The 23,436-nt window shown below is 48.3% G+C and overlaps 1 long non-coding RNA gene across 1 annotated transcript; it reads left to right on the top strand.

Moving 5' to 3' along the window:
• The first annotated feature begins 11,498 nt into the window (after positions 1 to 11,498).
• Positions 11,499 to 15,926, top strand: LOC132346801 (uncharacterized). Its single transcript, XR_009496751.1, has 2 exons — positions 11,499 to 11,907; positions 12,984 to 15,926. It is a non-coding gene; the product is annotated as an uncharacterized lncRNA (long non-coding RNA).
• Positions 15,927 to 23,436: the final 7,510 nt, after the last annotated feature.

Below are 23,436 nucleotides of genomic sequence, written 5' to 3'. Positions count from 1 at the left end.
ACCACCCAGAGCATCCAGTTCTTCCCCTCTATCAAATAGTAGTCGCTGCCAATGTCTTTTCTAAAATCAGGGTGAGGACTCATCAGTACGATGAAAGATGACTGTCTGGTCACATCCTCTGTGTTCAGCCCGACAGCTCTGGGGAGTTGAACTGTCCACCCATCTCTTTATTTCGCCTCTGTGTGAAACTTAAAAGCTAAACTGCAATCACAGCCTCAAGTTTTCTCTTCTCTTTCATCCAGTGGGTGATTTGTGTGTGCTCTCTGACATATTAAGATGGCCTTTGATCTACACCAAGAGCCTGTCCACCCAACCCTTGGGTTTGCAGTGTTTCCCAAAGCACAGCTCCGTCTTCCTTATGGGCGTATTAGTCCGTTACGGCTCTTGTCGCCAAGGACCACAAACCGAGTGGCTTAAAATCACAGAAACGTCTTGCACCATAGTTCTGGAGGCCAGAAGGCCCGAATCCAGACGTTGGCAGGGCCACGCTCCCTCTGAAACCAAGGAAACAGTCTTCCTTGTCTCTTCTGTCTTCTGGAGGGGCTGTTCCTCGGTGTCCCTTGGCTCACAGCGGCGTCAGTCCCTGACGTCACATGGCCCCACGCGTGCCTCTGCCTCTTCTCTCCGTGAGGACATCATCCTGTTGGATTCGGAGTCCACCCCGCTGATCTCATCTCAAGAGGATCACATCTGCAAAAATCTTATTCCCAAATAAAGTTACATTTACAGGTGCTGGGGGTTTGAAGATTTCAACATATCCTTTCCAAGGAAACCATTCAACCCACACTAGTATGGAGCCCTGCTTCTTTTTAAGACTGAGTACCCTTTGTCACCAAGTTCCATAATAAATCCCACCAGTCTGAAGCACCGTGTCATTTGTAAGATCACAATTACCATCTTAAATGATGACCTCAAAGTCACATCATTTGTTGCCTTGGGTACTGGCTGGCAGAAAAATGGGTACACACATCTTGTTCGGTTTTTTCTCTTGTCCTACCTTAGTGTCTCAGGATATCAGCATTTCATCGTCTGCAGGTTCCTACGTGACACAGCACCCACCACTTGCAAGGCTGTGTTCGTCTCCAGCCTCCAGAACCCACCAAATCACAGCCTGCCATTCTCCTCTCTCATCCTCTTTTTTTCAAATCACTCTATGGAGGTGATTTAATATATACAACTGTAGATATTTAACATATACAGCTTAATGACTTTGGGGATAAATACACGCCAGTGAAACCATCACCACCATCAAGGCCATGGACAGCTCCATTGCCCCCCAAAGTTTCTTCTTGTCCCCTTTATTTGTATTATTATTACTAGTGTGTATGTCTGTGTGTTAAGACCACTAAACGTAAGACCTATGGTCTTAGCGAGTTCCAAGTATACAATACAATACTGCTAGCTGTAGGCATGTACTGAGCAGTAAACCGGTATTATTCATCCTGCATACCCAGAACTTCATGCCCTTCAACCTTCATCTCCCCATTGTCTCCTCCCCACCATCCCGGGAGACTAGCATCCTCCCCTCTGTTCTACAGAAAGCGTCATCCATCTGAGAGCTTATAGTCATCCATCTGAGAGTTTATAATCATCCATCTGAGTGCTTATATCATCATCTGGGATCTTGACTTGCACAGTCAGTCTTTCATTTCTTACACCCTCTTTGCAGACATTTTTCCAGGCACAATGTGAGTGCTTTACCTCTATGTACTGTCATATGTAAACCATAGAATCGTTTTAGTGGCCTGTACTTTGATCCCCTGCAGAAGGCAATGGCTACCCAGTCCAGTATTCTTGCCTGGAAAATCCTACGGACAGAGGAAACTGGTGGGCTACAGTCATGGGGTGGCAAAGAGTTGGCCATGACTTAGCCACTAAACCACCACCATACTTTGAAGATCGGTTTTCAAGAAAATAAAATATACCGCCAAAGCTCAGCAGCTCAGAAACATTTTGAAATGACTCTTGACTCTAAAGAGAAAGCAAGGAGACGTGTCCTCTCTTGAAATGGGACACGGCTTCCAAGATGCCCCTTTCAGATCACAACTGCGTGGGCCCAAAAGAAACGCTGATTCTGACTAGCTTGTAGGAAAAAGCAAGTGGTGGGATTGAATTCAGTATAATAAAAACAAAACGAGCAGATGAACACCAGAATACATGATCTCAGTTTGTGGGTGAGTCTGAAGTGAATAGGACTTGTGTTTAATTCTTGCTCCTTACGTGTGTGTGGTCTGTTTCTCTGTGGGGCTGGGATCATGTTTGGTAAAAGTCCCAGATGGGACTCTGCCCATAAGAAACTCAGCTCAGAAGGACTGTGACAGAGGTGTTTGAACCTTCAAACACACCTGTAAGTTATGCCACATTCTGCAGAAGCTGGGCGTGGGTGCCAGCCAGTTCCCAGCCCCGTGGAGACCCCCTCAGACGTTGTCTTCAAGTCCCTTGGCTTACTAAATGACAAAGGAAGAAACCAAGAAAACTCAGTTCCTTTCCCAAAACTTGGCCCTCTCCTCCTCTTCTGATCCTTCTCTGAACAGTTGAATGTGGTGCCTGTGATCACCTGCTGAGATTTAGCGATGTCCCTTGAGTTAATCCCCCAGTTTCAATCTACTTCCCTTCTCATAATTGACAAGCACATGCCCGTCTGAGGGCAGCTGCGATACCCTTTGCGATTCTTCCTTTTCTCCCCATTATGTGGAAGGAGAAGTCCCACAACTCAGCCTTTCTCACCAGATACCAGCCTACAACTCGCCATCACATTCTCCTGCGAGTGAGAACGCAAAACCAAGGTATTATTTCTGTCCTCTGGGGAAAAGGTCCACAGCTATGTGTTCACAGAAGGATGTGAAGAGCTGGACGAGGATGCGGCAGTGGGCTTCCCGGGCAGATCCTCTGCTGGAGGCCAGGCTGTGTCTGCCTGGCTGATGGTCTGGACACCTGCCTCTCTGAAGCGGGCCACGGGAAAGACACTTCAGGTGTGGACCTATGATTGTTGAAGACAGTCCACCGTTGACTCTAAACAGGAAGACCTTTTCTCGAGTGGGTCATTACAGCCATCCAGACTGTGCCACTGAAAGTCACTCAGACGTGTCTGACTCTTTGTGACCCCATAAACTATGTAGTCCATGGAATTCTCCAGGCCAGAACACTGGCATGGATAGCCTTTCCCTTCTCCAGGGGATTTTCCCAACCCAGGGATCAAACCCAGGTCTCCTGCATTGCAGGCAGATTCTTAACAGCTGAGCCACCAGGGATGCCCAAGAATACTGGAGTGGGTAGCCTATCCCTTCTCCAGTGGATCTTCCCGACCCAGGAATTGAACTGGGGTCTCCTGCATTTTAGGCAGATTCTTTACCAGCTGAGCCACAAGGGAACTATGGTGACCAGTAATGGCAAATGACCATTTCCAGATGTAATGAGCCAGGAAAGGATCTCTGAGATGAGGCAGAACCCTCCAAAATCAATAAGTCCAAGCCAGAAATGCCACCCATTTTTACCTGCCTTTCACGTATCAATAATAAAAGTGCCAACCTGGTGAGAGGGCTCCGTGGGTATCGCCCACTGGAGCTCACTCACCGATGTGTTCCAGCACTGAAAGATGATTCTGTGGATGCCGATTAGCTCACAGGGCCAGGTGTGGCTGTACCTGTCAGGTGAGGCCCTGGGCAGCCCCGTGCGCTCCAGGTGCGTGCTGAATGTCCTCTGGGCAGCGGTCACAGCCGCTATTTGCATTAGGTTGTCACGGTGACACTGACGCTCACATTTCTGGCAGCAAATTGACTCTTCCTCCCTCCGTTGGCTGGGTTATAAAGTGAGGTGTAGCATATTAATGACCGATACTCACGTCAGAAGATTAAATTGAATGCACTGAAATCCGAATTGGCTATTAAGATGTAGACACAGGAACATTAAAAAGAGAGAGAGAGAAGCCACAGACTGTTAACCCTGACAGCTCATCGCAGCCAGTGCTCTGCCTCCTAAGGTAACAGGGTGTTTGATTAACGATGCCCCCACTCCGCCCCCAGCATCGTCTCCACCTCTGTCTGCCAATTTCTTCTCTTTTTCATCTTTTAAAAAAATTTTTCTATATACTTTCCTTGTAGCCTTACTCCATCCTTAAATGAGATCATGCTTTTGTAAATGAGAGCGAGTTCATGTTAGAGAGGAGCTGTGTTCGCCCAGAAGATGTCGGGGTTCCTTGGAATGTCATCAGTATCTTCACCAGGGTGTCCAGATGAGGTCAACAAGAAGGATATTTAGACAAAGAAGGGAGAATCCGCAGCAACGAGCACACTCCAAACCTCAGGGATGCTGGCGGTCTCCCCTACATGGGGGCCGTGAGCTGGGCAAAGCCCTTATCAAAGGCACCCTGGGATGGCTGAAGAAAATGATGATATATGAGACTGGACTCGCTGTGCGTATAATATATCATTAACTCATTCACTGTTGTTGTTCAGCTGCTCAGTCGTGTCAGACTCTTTGTGACCCCGTGGCCTGCAGCATGCCAAGCTCCCTGTCCTTCACTATCTCCTGGAGCTTGCTCTAACTCACGTCCATTGAGTTGGTGATGCCATCCAACCACCTCATCCTCTGTCGCCCCCTTCTTCTGCCTTCAGTCTTTCCTAACATCTGTCTTTTCTAATGCTTCGGCTCTTCACATCAGGTGGCGAAAGTGTTGGAGCTCCAGCTTCAGCATCAGTCCTTCTGATGAATATTCAGTGTTGACTTCCTTTAGGATGGAATGGTCTGATCTCCTTGCAGTCTCAAAAATTCATCATTGAGAATGGAGCAAAAAAGGAGTCAGAGGAAAATGCCCTCTCTCTGGCGTCTCTGGCACCCCTCACTTCTGATCAGGGTGACCCGATCTCCTAACTGCGCCACCCCTCGATGGAGTCGGGTCAGAACTGAGGGAGGTCCACCTGCTTCTCTCAGCCTCCGGTTCAGATGCTCGTCTCATCTAGAAACATCCTCGCAGGCACACCCAGCATCACGTTTGACCACATGTCCAGGTGTCCTGAGGTTCAGTTGAGCCGACACATAAAATCAAGCCTCGCGCCTTCTGCCCCGAATCCTTGGCTCTGTTAGTGACATTTTAGCAAGCGGAAAGGAGGGTTCCAGCTCCTTCTCAGGCCTCTCTTGGAATCAGTTGAGGTACCTAAGGAAATGGATGAAACCCATCAACAGAGCAAACTGTGGGTAATCATGTGTGAGATTAAAGAAATATGTGATCTAAACAAGCAAGTTTATAACAGGCTTTTACAGTGTTTTGCATACCAAGTAGCTGCAAGTACATCGGATATAATTTGCCTTTCCAAATAAACTGACACACACAGGTCTTCCTGTGCCCTGCATGCAGAGACCTCTCTCTGGAAACAGCCTCGGGCCCTGTTGAAACGATTCTTCGTACCCTTCCTTTCTTGTTCCTGGGAGCTAGGATCGGAGGGAAAGGCAATTTACATGATGCTTGAAAGATTGCACAGTTGCACAGGATAAACCACGCAGGTTCTGAGAGAAGACCTGTCCGGGGCAGATGGAAACGGGCTTCAACCCTCCTGCTGGTGGGGGTCACCACCTGCAGTCAAGAAAGATCATTCCTGGAGAAACACACCTACATGCACACATGGGCACACACACGTGCGTGCACGGGGCAGCTGAGAAAGGAGACAGGAAGGGGAAGATTTGAGTTGAAAAGCCACGTCCCCCCGGGACTTGTACTTTTCGCAGGCAATTTTCATGTCAGTGGGTAAATCGAAAATGTGAATAAGAGCTTTTTATTTTTTTCCCTGAACCTGAGGGAAGATTCTATCTTTACCCCCAATTCCAGTGCATTCTGTGAGAGCTGTCAATTTCGGCTTTTAACACGAGGCTCCAGGCTCCCCTTTCCTCGAGTAGGGGGTGGATCACTCACTGTCACATACATAATAGAACCTGTGCTCCTCTCCCCGCAGCTCGAGTGTTACCGATGTCTGTAGCCTCACTCTCTTAAAGTCGGAACTGGTACCCAGAGCTCAAATCTTGCTCTTAGATAAAGTGGCCTCTCGGTACCATTTTGACAATTTTGTCTCTCATCACTGTAGCTGGTGAGAAGGGCCCCGCGGGATGGTACTAATTTAAATTAATTCTTTTGTACCAAGATGATATGGGCTGTGTTCTCCCTTGCCATCTTTCCAGTAGTTTCTAAATGTTACTTCTCCCTAAGCCTCTCCGGGCCACCAGCCAGATTTGGGGCCATGACTCTCCCCCGCTCCCACTTGGAGTAAACAGCCACCTCGCCCACCACCCTCCCCCCACCCTTTGCATCTTGAGATGTCCCCATCAAACTGCTTTCATGAAACGGAAGTTTGCTTTTTGTTTTATGATCTGGGATTAGCACAGAGCTTTTATGGGCGTCTGTCTTCTCCTGTACCTTTGTTACTTGTTCCCGAGGGGTCTGTCCTCAATGAAGGTTCAGGGTAAACTTTGGCAATTTACTTTGAATAATGACTATCAGGGTCCCCTCCAATATTTCAAATAAATACTGCGGACTGTAATAAAATGGAGTTCTGAAAGAAAGCCTCAGACGCCAGCCAGACTTCAAAACAAATATTTTAATATTGTACTGAACTGTAAAACCATTTATTATTAGAATTAATTGTTGCTCGATTTATTGCCATGATTCCCTTGGTATCAGACAGGAATTCAAGGACATTGCAACTTACATCCTGCTGTCTGCTCCCCGTGTAATTGTTCTGCAGGGCGTACCCTGGCCCCCTGGGGGGGGGGTCCAAGTATTTGGAAGTGGGGTGCTCTGCAGAAAGGAACTTCTGGGCTCCACTCCATTCTCAAAATTGTAGTCGATTTACAATGCTGTTGTGTTCATTTCTGGCATACAGCAGAGTGATTCATTTATATACATAGGTATATATTGTCATATTCTTTTTCATTTTCATCATAAGTTATTATAAGGCATTGAATATAGTTCCCCGTGCTCTATACGCTGAACCCTCTGAAGAGAATTCTCAAAAGATGAGGCTCCAAGAACGTTCTGAAGCAAAGAAGGACAACTGAATTAAATCGTAGCCTCTTGGGATCACAGGGCCATTGAGGGACTGGGCTGAGCTTCCTCTGTTTGTATTTAAAAGAACACGCTCTTCTGTACCAAGGCGGCCCGAGGTGTGTGCGGAGCAGTGGGCTGCAGCCAGCGCTGGCGCTGAACCCCATGGGCCACGGGAACCGCATCCTCCTTTGGGCCGCGACGAGCCCAGTTGTGGCTTGACACCGGACGTTTTCCAATCTGCCCCTGCTCCCGGACCTTCACAGGACGATTCGGGACCTGAAGTGTGGATCCTCCCCACTGCCTACAAGTAAAATAAACCGTCGCTTCCCGCCCCCGTGCCCGTGGTCTGCGGGCCACCGGGAAGCCGTCCAGTGCCTTCCTGTGATCACGCAGGCCGCAGTGCTCTCTTCGGATCTGAGTGAGGCCAGTTTGGCTTAAGTAGGAACAAACGCAGTGAACCTTGAGAAAGCATCGTTCTTCTTCCTCTTCTGTGCTTCCCTTTGGCAGCTCTTCACGGGAATCTGGGTTTCTTGGTTGAGGACAGAGCCTTGCGTTCAGAGTGAATTGAAAGGAGAGGCGGGAGGAAGGAGCAGTCAAAGTGAGTACGAAAGGCTTCCTTGACAAAAGTGGGCGCGCCTAGGGCAATCTTTTTCCGTGGACATGTTGACCTTTCAAAGTACCTGAAATCTCATATAAGCTTTTTTAAAATCGTGCAATGATGATACAGCGAGGGTGCGTCTGGTATTCCCGGCTCACGGAGTTAGGGCGATCGCTCTACCAGCAGGCTGCCCGCGTGCCTTTGTATATCTGTCCTCGGGGTCTCAGACTTCGGCAGAGTCAGCGGACAGGACCCCATTTTAAAAACCTACCAGGTGTCTGGACTGTAGGATGCAATCAAGACTCACGCAGTCTCTTGTCTCAGATCTCAAGGCTGAGAGGGTCGTCCCAGTCGTGGACCTTGAGCCCCACGGGGTCTCTGTTCTCTCGAGATAGACGTTACCTGGCGTGCTTTGCCAAGTGGAATTTTCGAGGTGACTGGCTGGCACACGGATGTAGTACGTCAAGTCAGTGACGTGTCTCTCTTTTGAAACAAAACAACATCCCTCGGGGTTGTCCCCTCGTGCGCACATGGTGGCAAATAATTGTTTGCCAAGCTTTCTCTCTCCTCCCTCTCTGTGTTCCATTGAGATCATGGAAATGCAAAGCAAATAGCCATGGAGTAAAATGCCTCAGAGAGTATTTGTTTAAGAGTATTATTCCAGGATATGCACACAGATAAAGACTTTGTGTAATGAGTGAGTGACTCCAGAGGCCAAATACCAAGAAGTCATGCTCTGTACCCACTGTGTCCTGGCCGGGGTGAGGTCACTCAGGGCCCCCTCAGGACATGCCCTTAAAAAACGGTCACCTTGCCAAGCTCCAAATCCATGCGCGCAGGCGGAAACTCAAGGAAGGAGCTTAGGAAAATACCCCAGGGTGCTGTCAGTTTGTCCAGAGATCTAGGTTAGAAGCAGGCAAATGAAACCCGGTGGGCAGAGGACAAGGGAGGCCTTCCAGATCCTTCTAGAGCCAGGGGGCACTGGCAGATGTCCAGGAAGCCTCCGGACTTGGCAAGCGCTGGCAGCTCGGAGCTTGCTTCTCATTTAGTTCTTCAAGGACCCAAAGAGGCAACAGCAGCTCCTGCTTTTGATGTCCTGCGGGGTCTACGGAAACGACAGGAACCATCCGTGTTTGGAAATCAGGGTCGTGGGTGCCGACACGCCCTTGTTCCCTGCACGTGCAGCGGACAGACACAGCGCTGACAGTCTGCTTTGGACTAAGACCCGGAGCAAGAAGCACACGAGTGTCTCTGCATATTTCATGATTATTGACTTTTTAAATTGGTTTTAAAATAAAAGCTTTCTGGACGAAATACAGGTTTGAAAGGATGGCTAGGCGGTGTGGCTTAAACCCCACACTCCTCGTTCATTCTCGCCTCCGTGCATTTGCTTCACCATCCCCCTCGAGTTTCCCATAAACCTCTGTCTGCGCTGCAAATCGTTTTACCACCGAAAATGCTGTGCACGGGGCTAATGGGGTAATGAACAGATTTTTCATGAACAGACCCGTGTGTTCACTGACTGCCTAGAAGCAGGCTTCGAGGTGCTCGTGAGGAAGCACAGCGGGGCCCAGCACCGTCTTCCTTAGGGAGCCAGGCTTCCCGCTTTCCATAATAAGAACATAAAGAATCGCTTTTTATTGATATGGGAATGCATTTTTATTGCTTTTTCTGATTTAGCATCTTTCCTGAAAGTAGTGGATTAGACTCCTCATTTCATTAAAGGAAGATTACTGGCCCTGCTTCATTATCAGCGTTCTGGTTCTCAGGGAAAAGCAATTTTCCACAAAGCTTTTTGTTACTTAATGATTACAGAGGGTGGCGATCGTAAAATTCACATGGAACTCTGGTAGAAACGCACACGTGGTCTTTATGTCCCAGCCGTGGGGAAAGCGGAAGGCCATATTTTTGTTTCCTTTGTTAGACTGCTTCACCTTAGTGGGAGAAAGGCTTCTCAGGTGGGTTGGTGGTAAAGAATCTGCCTGCCAATGCAGGAGGCACTGGTTCGATCCCTGGGTTGGGGAGATCCCCTGGAGGAGGGCATGGCAACCCACTCCAGTGTTCTTGCCTGGAGAATTCCATGGACCGGAGCCTGGTGGGCTCCAGTCCGTGGGTTGGCAAAGAGTCGGACGCGATGGAGCACACATGAAGACCAAGCGGGAGGAATGTTTTCAGCTCACTTGCTCAGCAAGAGATCGTCATGAGTCCTAGGCTAGGATGCTTCATAGCTATGTGTGGTGCCCTCAAGTCAGATGGGTACCAAGGAAATTTCCACTCTACAGATGGAGAGACTGAGAAGGGCAGTGTTGGTAACTCCCCTGGAAATAGAAAATATGCAAGTTGTGAAGAGGAGAGGAGAATTTGAGATGTTCTGAAATTTCCATCAGCCCCTCCACACAAGACTTTTAAGAAATGGCAGTGGGTGCAACCAAAGTTTTTGCTGATTCATACCAAATAATCCTCACTTTCTCCTTTCTTGTCAGAGGGCCAAGAAAAACCCCTGTTGGTCTCTCCTGGATGTTCTGTTCCACCTGGATGTGTACCTGTGGTCACCTGCAGTGGCCCGCCAGGCGTCCACCAGCCAAAGCTGGACGGTCCAGGCAGCTCCCACCCGTGGGTGCTGCCATCCAGGGACCCAGGGCACACTCGCCTCCACATGCCTTGTTCCTGCTCTGTCTACACTGGGAAAGGGACCCTTGCCCGGCCGCCCAACTGCGGGAGATGCTTCACAAAAGTAGGGGTCTACCTCCTGGGGACCTGGGGATGGAAAAAGGCATTCGTGGAAAGTGCTGGGGCAGCCCCACCCGCCTGGAGAGGACACAGTCTATGCCAGCTACGACCTCCGCTCTTAGTGGAGTAGAACACCAATACCTTCATTCCCCGGAATCTCCAACCCCCAGCGCCTGAACACTGAGCCTGCATTTGTGGCTACCATTTCTGATTCAGTAGGAGGGACTTGACCTGGTTTAAACCCTTCCAGGTGACTATGATATGCAGCCCAGCTTGAGAGCCCATTGCTTTGGGCCCTGCAGTGGAAATGGCTGTCTCCTCATTCATGGTGAACACAGAGGCTCAGAGAGACCGAGTCATTTGCCCAAAGTTGCACAGCTGGGTGTCAGAGCTATGATTACAAGCTGAGGTTTTCTGAGCTTGAAGGCGGCACCGTGGCTGAGTATTGGGATCACCCAGGAAGGGGCGCTTGGGGACTGACGCCAGAGGCTCGTGTGACGTCAAGCATCCTTATCTTCAAAGTTCCCTGAAGAATCTAATGTGAAAACTGGATTTGAAGACAACTTCTCTGACCTGAAAATGGACATCCCTGGGGGATGTATTAACAAAACAGATTCCAGATTCCACCCCGAATCCTGCAAATCAGAACAGGTGAGTAGAAGCCAAGGATCTGGATTTAGCATCCAGGGAGAGCTTCTCTGGCAATTTCCTTACACACATACACATGGAATTTTGAGCACCGGTGTTGACCTTATGCCTTCCAGCTATCTCCATTTAGGGAGATTTCTCTCTGTTTCTCTCACTTTTCTCTTCCCCTCTCCTACCTCTTTTGGTTCTCAGTGTAATAATACTAACAACAATTTCTAAACTATGTTTTATTATTTTTTTTTCAGTCAATAGCTGTGCAGAGAAAAAAAGTTTCTTTTTCTCACATACACATACACACACACATCTCTTCTGTAGTTGGTCTGACAGTCTGCGTATTAAAACAAAATGAATCCAGCTTCTTAGCATAAACTTCTTTTTAGACTGAAGACTTTTAGCAGAAAATTATATAGATTCTGATTAACCAGCATAGTTACGAGAAGGGCTGTCTTGGCCTTTGTCTAGCAGGCAGAGCTATGTATATGGTTGAAGTTTATATAATTTTTTATTTAGATTAATGAGGTTTTACCCTTCCTTTTTTTTTTTTGCCAGTTAGGGTAACACAAAATGATGTTCTTTTATTCACATAGCCTGGATTTGCTGGAACAGAGAATGGGGAAAAGCAAGAACACAGGAAAGGGACAGAAGAGAGAACAGAGGAAGATGAAGAACAGACTGAAGATGATAAAGCAGTAACCCCAGCGACAAAGTGGAGGAGGTCAGGAAAGAAGGGCCATGGAGGGGCGGGGGCGGGCGGGGTGGGGGGTGGAGAAAGAGAAGAGGCTGAGGAGTAAGAGGAAGAACCACTTGGCGCTGGGTCAGGGGTTGAACGCGTTCCTTCCTCTTTGATCCGCAAGCAGTCCCAAGAGGCAGCAGAACACGAGCTAGCGAACTCGAGCAGGTGGGAACCCTGACGTCCAGGAGGTCAGGACCTGCCCCCTGGCTCCGGGGTCAGAACTGCGGCCAGAGCCCGGCGACCCGGTTTCCTGATGGCGCTTTCAGTTTTACTTTCTGGTCAACCGGTCCCACAGAAAAGACTACAGGGACACTGCATCTGCCTTCCTCAGGGCAGGAGCCCGAGGGGATGGACAGAGAGCCGGTGACGGAGGGAAGGAGAGCCGGGTGACGGACGGACGGAGAGCCGGGTGACGGAGGAGGGACAGAGAGCCGGGTGACGGAGGGACGGAGAGCCAGGTGACAGAGGGACGGAGAGCTGGGTGACGGAGGGATGGAGAGTCGGGTGACGGGTGGACGGAGAGCCGGCTGACGGACGGACGGAGAGCCGGGTGATGGAGGGCCCCGCTTGGGGCTCCCGATCGGCCAGCTGTCCCTGAGTTGTCACGTCGTGGGGGGGGGGACTGCCTCCAGGCACAAAGCGAACCCGGTCTGAGTTTTCCAGTCTCCTCTCGGTTAACTCAGGCCAGGGCTCAAGTTCCAATCAGATGTGAAGGCTTAGTTTCAAGGCGACTGGAATTTCCTTCCTGGGTGGTGAGCTGCTCCCGGGAGGCCTGTGGAGGGCTCCAGCTGCTCAGCTGCTGGCCAAGGCCACCGCTTGCCCTCAGGTGTGGCACATGCCGGGGCCTGAAGGCAGAGAGGGACAATGGCGTGGCTCCTCTCTGACTCACCAGCAGTGTCTGCCTTTTCTCGTTCACTTTGAAGGAAGAGGTGTCCCTGTCTCAAATCTCCTCTACTACTTGGAAAGACAGAGAGGGAGCCTTCTACCTTTGGGTGGTTCCCAGGGGACGCCCACTGTGGGTGTTTTGTTCCGAACACTTGGAAGTGTCGGAAGTAGCTCTTTTGTAAATGAACTTGAAGACAGGAACACCGAGTCCAGGGTGCAGGGTGGGTGTGTGTGTGTGCTGCACTGAGTCGTGTCTGACTCTTTTGTGACCCCATGGACTGTGGCCTGCCAGGCTCCTCTGTCCATGGGATTCTCCAGGCAAGAATACCAGAGTGGGTTGCCGTTTCCTTCTCCAGGGGATCTTCCCAACCCAGGGATCGAACCCGCATCTCCTGCATCTCCTGCTTTGGCAGGTGAATTCTTGACCGCTGCACCAGGATGTATCATAAGTAAACAGAGCAGTGGAGGCAGAGGTTCCCGTGGGAAGCCAGCATGGAGCGGGGACGCACCTGAGTCAGCTTCATGTTTCCTACTCTAAGGATGGTGCTTCATCAGAAAAAACATCCCAAGGTGACGGTGTTTTTCTCCGCTTATCTCTAATGCATGTTTTATGAGCCTCGAGTCGTGTCGTCTGAGGAGCACAGGAGTGGAAACAGCGGCACAGAAAGTCCTGCTGTGTATGCAAGTCTTAGAAATCTGTTTTCCTGAACAAACAAGTCCGTTGAAAGAACAAAGTCTGAAAGTGAATCATAAACTCCTGTTTTGTTGGAGCCGAAGCTGTTTTTGAAAACATCCCTGTTGGATTGGGGTCACGGATGGGCAACGGAGGACCAGGAATTAACTATAAATTTCCAGGAAGGACACAGACCAGCTGACAAGTCTGCTCTGTTCTGTTTCTTTTTTTCCTTAATCAAAGGCAAAGATAACACAAAATTTCCAACACACTGAGAACATTGTACCCTGGGTAAGCTTCAAATAAACAACTTTTGTTAACTCTCACATAAATGAATGTAGTAAGTGGAAACAACATCCTTAATAGGAAAGCTTTGTCAGAAGCCCAGAATGAATTTTCAAAGAATTAATGCAAGCAATGTGGTAAAGACTTCTTTAAAAAAAAAAATCCTGAAACATTATAAATTCCTGAAAATTATGCAGCTGACAGAAATCCTCTGAATTGTATTATTTCTCTCCTGGAGGCAGGTATTGCTCTTTCTAATGGGAAAGCAAACTCTAGTAAATGGAAAAATCCAAGTACTTTACTTTGAAGCATTATATTCAAATATTTTCTTTTTAGAACATGAACATAGATACAAGGAAAGCTTTGGACATTCTAATGAAGGGTATAGGCTACTTAGCTGGTAGAATACTTGTTTGGGATACTTGAAAATTACTTAAAATTAATCTTTGATAGTAACGGTGATCTGGGGATCACACTTGAAAATTACTCACAATTAATCTTTGATAGTAATGTGATCTGGGGATCACACTTGACAAGTTCAGTTTTCCATGCATACACACGGGACACTCGGGAGACGCGTGTCCGTTTGTGAAAACTGGCAGACTTTGAAAATATCCAAGAGGCCTCATCCAAACAAAAAAACAAAAGAGCAAAAATATTAAGCTTTGGGCAATTTCCTTCAAAAACAAAAGTAAAATTTTCTTGAGTTTTAAAATAAGTAGATTTATCATTAAAGTTCCCCACTTTCGGATGACACATAAGAACCACCGTAACTTGAATTGCTTTGGAAATCCCTGAATTAAGCTTTGTTCACTTTCGTTTGCCTCAGACGTCAAAACTGACCTATATTTGACTAGATGGAACGAATAGAAATACACAGAAGAATGAATTGTCTTCTTTAAGCATTGGGACATTTTTAAAAAAGTAATTACAAAAGGCTTGATCAAAGAGGCCATAATTAAAGGTCAAGAACAGGAAATGCAATCTTAGTCCCGAACACGCTGACTTTTCACACTTATTTTCCTCGTGTCTCATTCTGTCATAATCTACGCACGTGAACACAGCCAGATGATGACTTCTGCTTCATCCTCCGGAGTGCCCACGAGATTCTGGGCAGCAGGTGGGCATGGCCAGGGCCCTCGAGACCGCCAGCCACCTGCCCCAGCCCGCCTTGCACGGGGCTGGCCTTCGGGCACACGGCGCCTCTGCACAGCCTGCCAGGGTGTGGCACGGATGTGATCTTGTTTACAGGGCAATGGTCCTTCTGCTGACACTCTGCCAGGAATCCAGGCTGCTTTCCCAGAAAGGATGTTTTCCGCAGGGTAGATCAATATTCCCTCCCACTATAGGGAGAGTCAGGGAGATAACCCGAGAACAGCAGGTACACACCCAGGGCTGGCTGTGCACACCCGGGGCATGCACGTGCCACGAGGGACACTCGGGCGGCTGTATAGGGCAGTGCCCTGCCCTGGGCGCCCGCTGAGGGCGCGCGACACAGATGCAGGGGGAGCGGAAGACAGATGTCGCCGGGTTCCTGAGTTCCACCTGGGAGAGTGTCAGAGAAGAGAGAAAACCGAGCTGGGGTCTGCGAGAGGGGCAGGGGCTGAGAAAGCCCTCACACACACATGGCCGTCAGCTGGGATGGGATGACAGGCTAAAGAAGGAACAGGGAATCAAATCTGGCCCGTTTCCTTAGAACCCAGCCCAGGGCGGGAGCCAGGTCCACAGACGGTCAGCGGGGGAGGCAGAGGGCTGCCCCTGGAGGCAGGTGTGAGGACCGGGCTGCCCCAGGGGCACCCCGCTCTGCTCTGGGGCTGCAGGAAATCTCTGTCGGGAAGAGCGGCTGGGGTCCTGTGGTGGAGCATGACATGCAAGCTTCAAAGTTAAGTAAGTTCTTGGCATAGATTCATGAAAGGAGAACGCGCCTGAAGTGTAAAGAGAGCATCGGGGTGACTGGGGCAAAGCTGCTACCTTGGGGAGGGGAGGGGATGGGGTGAGATGAGACGGGATACATCGTTTCCACCTCTATTCTGTCTTTGTGCATTTATTGAGCAACTACTATTTTCAAGGACCTGCCTGAGGTGCTTCGACTACAGAGAGGCACGAAAGATCATCTCAGCTCCCCTAGCACGTGGATCTGCTGCGACGCCACGGAGTCCTGGGGGAGGGGCTGGAATAACCCCGGGGCTGTCCCCGCTGATCACCTGAACGGTGGAGCTCTCCTTACTTTGATATATTGACTGTGCAAGCTGTCTTTTTTGGAAATGCAAAGAAACTGGTACCATTTATCTCTTGTAGCTGCTCCTGGCCTGTGATAATAGAACTCTGAGATGTTTCTGTATCACGTTCTTGTCGGAAAACCCTCATGTGACACGGGTTGTATCAAACAGTTCACGGTCTAGATGCCCCACCCAAGCTGTGTTCCAGAACCAGCGTTTGGGAGACATGAACCTCACCAACTCTGCCCTTTTGGTACAGAAAGTGGAGGGATGGTTACATAACTTAGCCCCAGGATGTAGTGGGAGAATTGAACATGGAATTCTCAAAAAAGTGAAATTTGAAGGCTGTGGAGATTCAGGCAGCAGCTAACGTTTCTGCAGGCACCCTGGGAACGTCTGGGGATCCAGAGACGAGTAACGCTTAGTCCCTTTCCTTCCGGAGCTGAGGACTTGGCAATGGAGGCAGGTAAGCACCTGAAAAACAGGTGCACACGTGCCTCCTCTGAAATCTCGGCTCGTACAGTCCGTGGGATTCTCCAGGCCAGCACACTGGAGTGGGGAGCCTCTCCCTTTTCCAGGGCGTCTCCCCAACCCAGGGATGGAGCCCAGGTCTCCTGCATTGCAGGCGGATTCTTTACCAGCTGAGCCGCAAGGCAGGCCCTGTGACCCCACACCGGGGTTCATTTTCTGTTTATGGATCCATTCTAGTTTCTTCCCTGGTGGCTCAGATGGTAAGGAATCTGCCTGCAACGCAGAAGACCTGGATCTGATCCCTGGGTCAGGAACAGGGAAAGGGATGGCTACCTGCTCCAGTATTCTTGTCTGGAGAATCCCATGGACAGAGGAGCCTAGCGGGCTACAGTCTATAGGGATGCAGAGTCAGACACGACTGAGTGTCTGATGCTTTCACTTCTAGTTTCTGCAGTTCCTCTTTCCTCTGTTCTCTGCCCCACCTCGCGCCCCTCAGAAGCCGGGGAGGGGCAGTCTGGAGGCCTCGGCAGGGCAGCTCCAGGCCAGAGGCGCTGGTTTGCGCTGGCTCCCTGTCTCCAGGGGAGTGTGGGGACACCCACAGCACAGACCCCTTTCTGACTGTATTGCAATGTCATCTTTGGGGTTGTGAGGGGAGTGTTGACATTTCAGGGCTTCTCAGGTACGGTTAGTGGTTAAGAACCTGCCTGCCAGTGCAGGAGATGTAAGAATGGGGGTTCGATCCCTGGGTCAGGAAGATCCCCTGGAGGAGGGCATGGTAACCCACCCTGGTGTCCTTATCTGCAGAATCCCATGGACAGCGGAACCTGGTGGGCTACAGTCCATGGGGTCCCAAAGAGTTGGACACAACTGATGAGCCTTGGCACACACGCACGCAATTTGACATTTCCGAAGCAAAGCCTCAAAGGGTTAACAGAACATTTGAAAGCTGACAGTGTCATGACCCAGAGGGCATCACCAGCTGTGGCTCCATCCACAAAGGTCCAGGAAGGAGAGAGCTGCTGCTTTGGCAGGTTGGATCACTTCCTCACCACTTAAACCTGATTCCAATAAACTTCCCCAAATGATCACGTACTTGTTGATACACTCTCTGCCTTTGTGACACACGAGGGGCCCTCTTTCCTCTTCGTTTAATCTGCCTTCTGCTTTTCCATCCATTCGTTTAGTGCATCACTGGAGGACCTTGCAGATACCAGGCAAATGTCAAGCTCAGCTGCCAAATAAAGTCCGGACAGCCGGTGGTGCCGCAGCACCTTCCTTTGTTTGCTGGGGACCCAACTCCTGGAGGTCGGCTTGGTCCCAGGGAGACACAGGCCCCTCAATATCTCATTCCAGACCATGGTGCATCCCTCAGAAACCCTTTCTCAGCACCAGCCACTGAGTCCTTGACATAAAAGTTGACCAGGTGCATGAAGGTCTGTGGTCACCCTGCTGTCAAATAGCCCTGCTCTTTGGAGCAGAGGAGACTGAAGGCAGAAAGTATGACATAAAAGAAAAGACAAACTAATTATCTTGTCCAGTTCTTCTCAGACAGCACAGATGCAGTAATAGGTTTTTGCGTAAGGACGTATGATTTCTTGCTAACACAGGGCTTCGCTTCCATTACCTTGATCTATTTTATGCACTGATTTTTGCTCCAAAGGTATTTGTGGATTAGCACTGATTTCACAAAAGTTGTGAAAGACAGATCAAGGGACATTTTACAACATTAAATGCATCAAACTACTCTTACATGTGTTTCCCTGGTGGCCTGCAACGTGGGAGACTCGGGTTCAATCCCTGGGTTGGGAAGATCCCCTGGAGAAGGCAATGGCAGCCCACTCCAGTATTCCTGCCTGGAGAATCCCATGGATGGAGGAGCCTGGCGGGCTACAGTCTATGGGGTGGCAAAGAGTTGGACACGACTGAGTGACTTCACTTTCACTTTTCACTCTTACGTGTGTGCCTGTGAAGGGCTAGTTGTTACATAGATGAGGTATGATACCAATTTTTTACCTGGGAGCTCAGTGGATATTAAACACAAAACTGTGAATTATTTTTAGTAAAAGTAGTTAATAAGACTTTATTAAATTTTTAAAAGCACATTTCAGCCTGTTTGAATATTTTGATGTAGAATGCTATTATTCACTAATTTATGGCTTGTACTTTGCAGGACTGTTAGAAAAAAGATGTAAAAATCCTCAAAAATTCATGCAGTACAAATAATCCTCAAATGAATTTTTAAGGGAACTGTTTTGACCATGAACAACTTTATTTCAATTTTTGGTTTAATTTAAAATTTCCCTTCCATGAAACACTTCAAAAGACTACAGAAATATTTTTTGAATCTAGCTACCAATTTAAGTAAAAATTGCTATATAAATAAGTTATCTGTATGATCAAATAAAATTATTTATATATTTGCTGCAATAATAATGACTCATCCCATACAACCACATTATAGTATTTGATCATGGTATATAGAACTCATAGTTTATTTCCAAATCTATGAATCGCTTTAGGAATTTTATTTATAAAATAAATTTAAAATTTATTTAAATTGTATATAAAATTTCTGTTGCTTCAGTAGTCTGTTATTTTTCCAAATTGAAATAACAAAAATTGCCTCATAAAAGTCTAAAAGCTACCAAGATCCAAGAAAAATTGCTTAGGGTGTTATTACTGTCAATAGGACACAAATTATGTAAGAAAAGTCTTCATGATAGCATCAAAGCTAAATTTTTAAAAATATAGGCAAGGAAAATTGTTATGAAAGAAATATGTCATAATTTAATAATTGTGTATGTAACTATTTCATCACTTATCCAAACATCTCCAGGCCATCAGCAGAACGTCTAGAACTAAGCATGTGGAATTTATTTTGTGATTATAAAGACACAGTTGTCAAGGTGAGGAGAGATTGCATTTACTTAGCTGTTTATCCGTGTCTTCGTCCGTTTGTGCCGGTGTACCAAAACTCCTGATGCGAAGAACCAGCTCATTGGAAAAGCCCCAGATGCCAGGGAAGATCGAAGGCAAAGGGAAAGGGGGCAACAGGGAATGAGAATGTCAGAGGGCATCACCGACTCAGCGGCCGTGACTTGGAGCAAACTCTGGGAGACAGTGGAGGACAGAGGAGCCTGGCAGGCTGCAGTCCATGGGATCCCAAGGAGCTGGACACAGCTGAGCGACTGAACAGCACCATGGTGGATGGGGATGTTTGCAGAATCCATTGTCTGTTGACCTTTTCAATGAAGGATTGAATTCTGCTGTGGAAAGAACACTGGGCTTCCCACCGTGCTCACTGTAGCTTCTTGATTCTGAGGTCAGGGAAGTTTGCAGGCATTTGAGCACCCAGGTTATCCAAGAAAGCATTTATCTGGACAGTTATACTAGAGAAGGGAATGGCCACCCATTCCAGTATTCTTGCATGGAGACTTCCATGGACAGAGGAGCCTGGTGGGCTACAGTCCATGGGGGTCTTGAAGAATCAGACACTACTGAGTGACTGACACACACATACATACACACACACAATTATAATCCACACAGAGATGGCGCCCAAACCCTGAGGGTGTTGTTTCATCTCCCCACATTCTCAGTGAAGCCAGGTCCCCACAGGCAAGGCAGACACAGGAATTAACCTCAGAAATTTGTCACTGGAAAATAGAGTGACAGGATCATTGTTCTGTGCTTACTCGGTCATGTCCAACTCTTTGCGACCTCATGGACTATAGCCTGCCAGGCTCCTCTGTCCATAGGGATTCTCCAAGCAAGAATACTGGAGTGGGTTGCCATTCCCTTCTCCAGGGGGTCTTCCCAACCCAGGGATCAAACCCAGGCCTCCTGCATGGCAGGCGGATTCTTTTACTGTCTGAGCCACCAGGGAAGCCCACTGCCCCCGTCTTCAGGGAGGCACTTTCTCAAGATATCAGTGTGCTCAAGGAACACAGAACCCGGTGCATAGTAGGTGTTTGGTGAACAAGCAAAACTGAAAGTGAAAATGTTACTTGCTCAGTCGTGTCTGACTCCTTGCGACCCCATGGACTGTAGCCCTCCAGGCTCCTCTGTCCATGGGGATTCTCCAGCCAAGAATACTGGAGTGGGTTGCCATTCCCTTCTCCAGGGGATCTTCCCAACCCAGAGATCAAACCCAGGTCTCCTGCATCACAGGCAGATTCTTCACCATGAGTCATCACAAATGAACAGGTAAAATGTATGTGCATGTGAGCATCACCCAATAGAATAAATAGAATTCACAGAATTCTGAAAAGGGCTTGAATCAGCTTGATGGTAAAGGCTGAAGTGAGAAACCACGTACCCAGGTCAATCTGGCTTCTCTCCAAGTAACCATGTGAGAAGTGTTTTATTTGGACTGATATTGAAGAGTCCAGCATTTTCCTTCCGATAGTTATGCTACTGGGAGGCTGCTAAGTTCCCCAAATAGAGGAAGGAGTAGGCGACTCATCAAAAAAACTTTTTTTTTTTCCATTTTTTTCTGCATCTTCTTGGAGCATTTAGTCATCATCACTACATTTGTGGTCACATTTGAACGCTGCCTCCATTCCCTAAGTGGCATCTTCCAGAATTCAGAGGCCAAACCAGGGGGATCCTCAGTTCCCTGTTTGATGCTCATATGTTCAAAGCAGCGGATGCAGAGAAAGATTCGCAGGTTTTCCGGTGACTGCAGCGTGTCTGGGCCTGAGGAATGCACTCCATAAAGCCTCCTGTAATAGGTTTTGGAACACGGTGATTCCACTTCAGCACGTTGGCTTGGAAGTCCAGTAGCAATTTGCAAATGAACTTTGCTAACTTTCAAATCAGCAGTGGACTTGGAAGGAGGAGAAATCCCATTTTATCTTTTTAAAAACATGGCATCGGGCTCCCCTAGGTAACCAGCGCTCGTCACTGTTTCGTGAAGTGTAACTTGTTAAACTTTAAAAAGGTGAAGCCCAAGGGAGCATCACGAGACATCATTGCAATCTAGCATCTTTAAAATAAAAAGCAATGCTTGTCTCTTACTTGCAGTTCCCGGAACCAGCATCTCCCCTGGCTTTACCAGGTGCACATGGGCACTTCAAGGCCCCAAGGCTACTTTCCTTAAACTAGTTCCTCTGCCTCGTATTTTCATTGCCTCCCTAGAAAGTTCTAGGAAATTTTAAGCCCCTCTTCTTAGGAAAGGGAGTCAGAGTGTGGCATTTCTATATTATATGGAAAGAAAAGGGCCAGAGTGGAAAAATAACCCTGAAATGACTGGAGATTCCGGAAATCCCATAGAAGTATTGGCCACCAGATTCTGAGCCGAGTAGTCTCGTATCTCGTTCCACGGGTACCTCACTTGCTGTTGAAGTCTTTCTTAGTTCCTTAAAACAAAACTTCTCCACCAGGTTGAAAGCCAAGATGAGCATTTCCTGAGTCTGCATCCCCAAAAGTAGATTGAACATTTTCATCCTAACTGACTTTTAAATGTGACTTAAGCCCAGTAGGGTCTCTCTTTAAATATATATAGTTTAGGTACATGCATAATATATACATATATGTACACATCTGAATCATTATGTAGCTTTAGCACAGGCAGAGAAAGAGCTGATTTCTTATGCAATTACCAGCTTCTCCCCTCTTTAGGAGAATTAACATATTATGTAAATTATTTGACAAATATGGCGCAGATGTCATTAATAAAACATGAAAGTGGATCTGTGTCACCAATTAGCATTTTCATTGTATTTCCAGTCCACTCTCAGCTTACAGATTCTCTAGTTTGTGAAAAAAAAAAAAAAGTGTTGCCATCCTCAGAAGCCTTCTCTATGTAGAGTTCCAGGCTGAGAAGAGTGTGGCTGCAGGGCTGGTGGGGCAGGGCAGGGGGCTTTCTGATGGGAGAGGAGGGAGGGGACAGAGAGAGGAGAGTCCAGGTGGGCTCAGCTTCACCCACCCACCCCTCCCCCCCCCCCCGCCCCCAGCTGTCTTGGCACCTACACGCCTGGCAAAGCCTCATGTCCATCCCACCTGTTTCCCAGGTGATGACATTCTGGGCTTGTTTACGGAAGCTGGCTAAGTAGAAGGTCACATTTAGATATGGTAGACTTTACCCTCTTCTAATAGGTTGAGATACTGTTTGGTGTCTGGATTCAGAATCATCCACACAGTGAAATCTGATCTTCAGTGGTTTGTTCTGGGGGCACTGGTTGTGAGCAGGAGATGCAAGATTCCCGTTTCTGGGTGGGCTTCTGGGTGGCCGTCATAGGACGAGCATTAGCTTCTGCTATTGTGGACTTTTGGAGAAGGCAATGGCACCCCACTCCAGCACTCTTGCCTGGAAAATCCCATGGATGGAGGAGCCTGGCGGGCTGCAGTCCATGGGGTCACGAAGAGTCGGACACGACTGAGCGACTTCACTTTCACTTTTCCCTTTCCTGCATTGGAGAAGGACATGGCAACCCACTCCAGTGTTCTTGCCTGGAGAATCCCAGGGACGGGGGAGCCTGGTGGGCTGCCATCTCTGGGGTCGCACAGGGTCGGACACGCCTGAAGCGACTTAGCAGCAGCAGCGGCAGCATTGTGGACTTTTAAAACCAAAGATGCTTCTTACTTTGAACCATCTTTGGTTTTATAAACAGTCCATATAAACGTAGTGTACCATTTCAAAGGAAAAGAGGGTTCTTTTTTTTTTCCCAACAGGGACAGTGTAGTAATTGTCATCAGTCTTCACACAGCATCCCAGAGATGAGACGACGCCCATAACCTGGACAGAAAGCTTTGGAGAAAAATTACTTAGGCAGGGCTGTCCAGAGCGTGCATTCTAAAATTATTTCCCAGCCTAATGGAAACAATCATGCTAATAATTAAAAGGTGGTGCTATCAGGGGGCCGGATGAGAGAGGAATTTATATCTCTTTGCTCGGATCAACTCGGATGGCATTATGTGAATGATTTAGCAAGGCAGGGCACCTGCTGCGGCTTCCGTTAACCGGTTTGGGGAGTGGAGGGGGGAATGTGTGGTGGCTGAGGGGCTGGGGGTGGTGGAACAAAAGTCAGGGGGTCCGATAACCCAGCCAGACTGCCAGGTTGGCCACAGTCAAGGGTGGTCAACTCTCCCTTTCTCTGCGACCTTTGGTGGGCCAAGCTGTCATTAAACACATGTCTCCTTTCTTGTTTTGAAATTCCC

Source organism: Bos taurus, chromosome 12, assembly GCF_002263795.3.
Source record: "Bos taurus isolate L1 Dominette 01449 registration number 42190680 breed Hereford chromosome 12, ARS-UCD2.0, whole genome shotgun sequence".
Taxonomy (NCBI): Eukaryota; Metazoa; Chordata; class Mammalia; order Artiodactyla; family Bovidae; genus Bos; species Bos taurus.
Note: the sequence above shows the minus strand (reverse complement) of the source record. Positions and strands in the feature narration are given on the sequence as shown.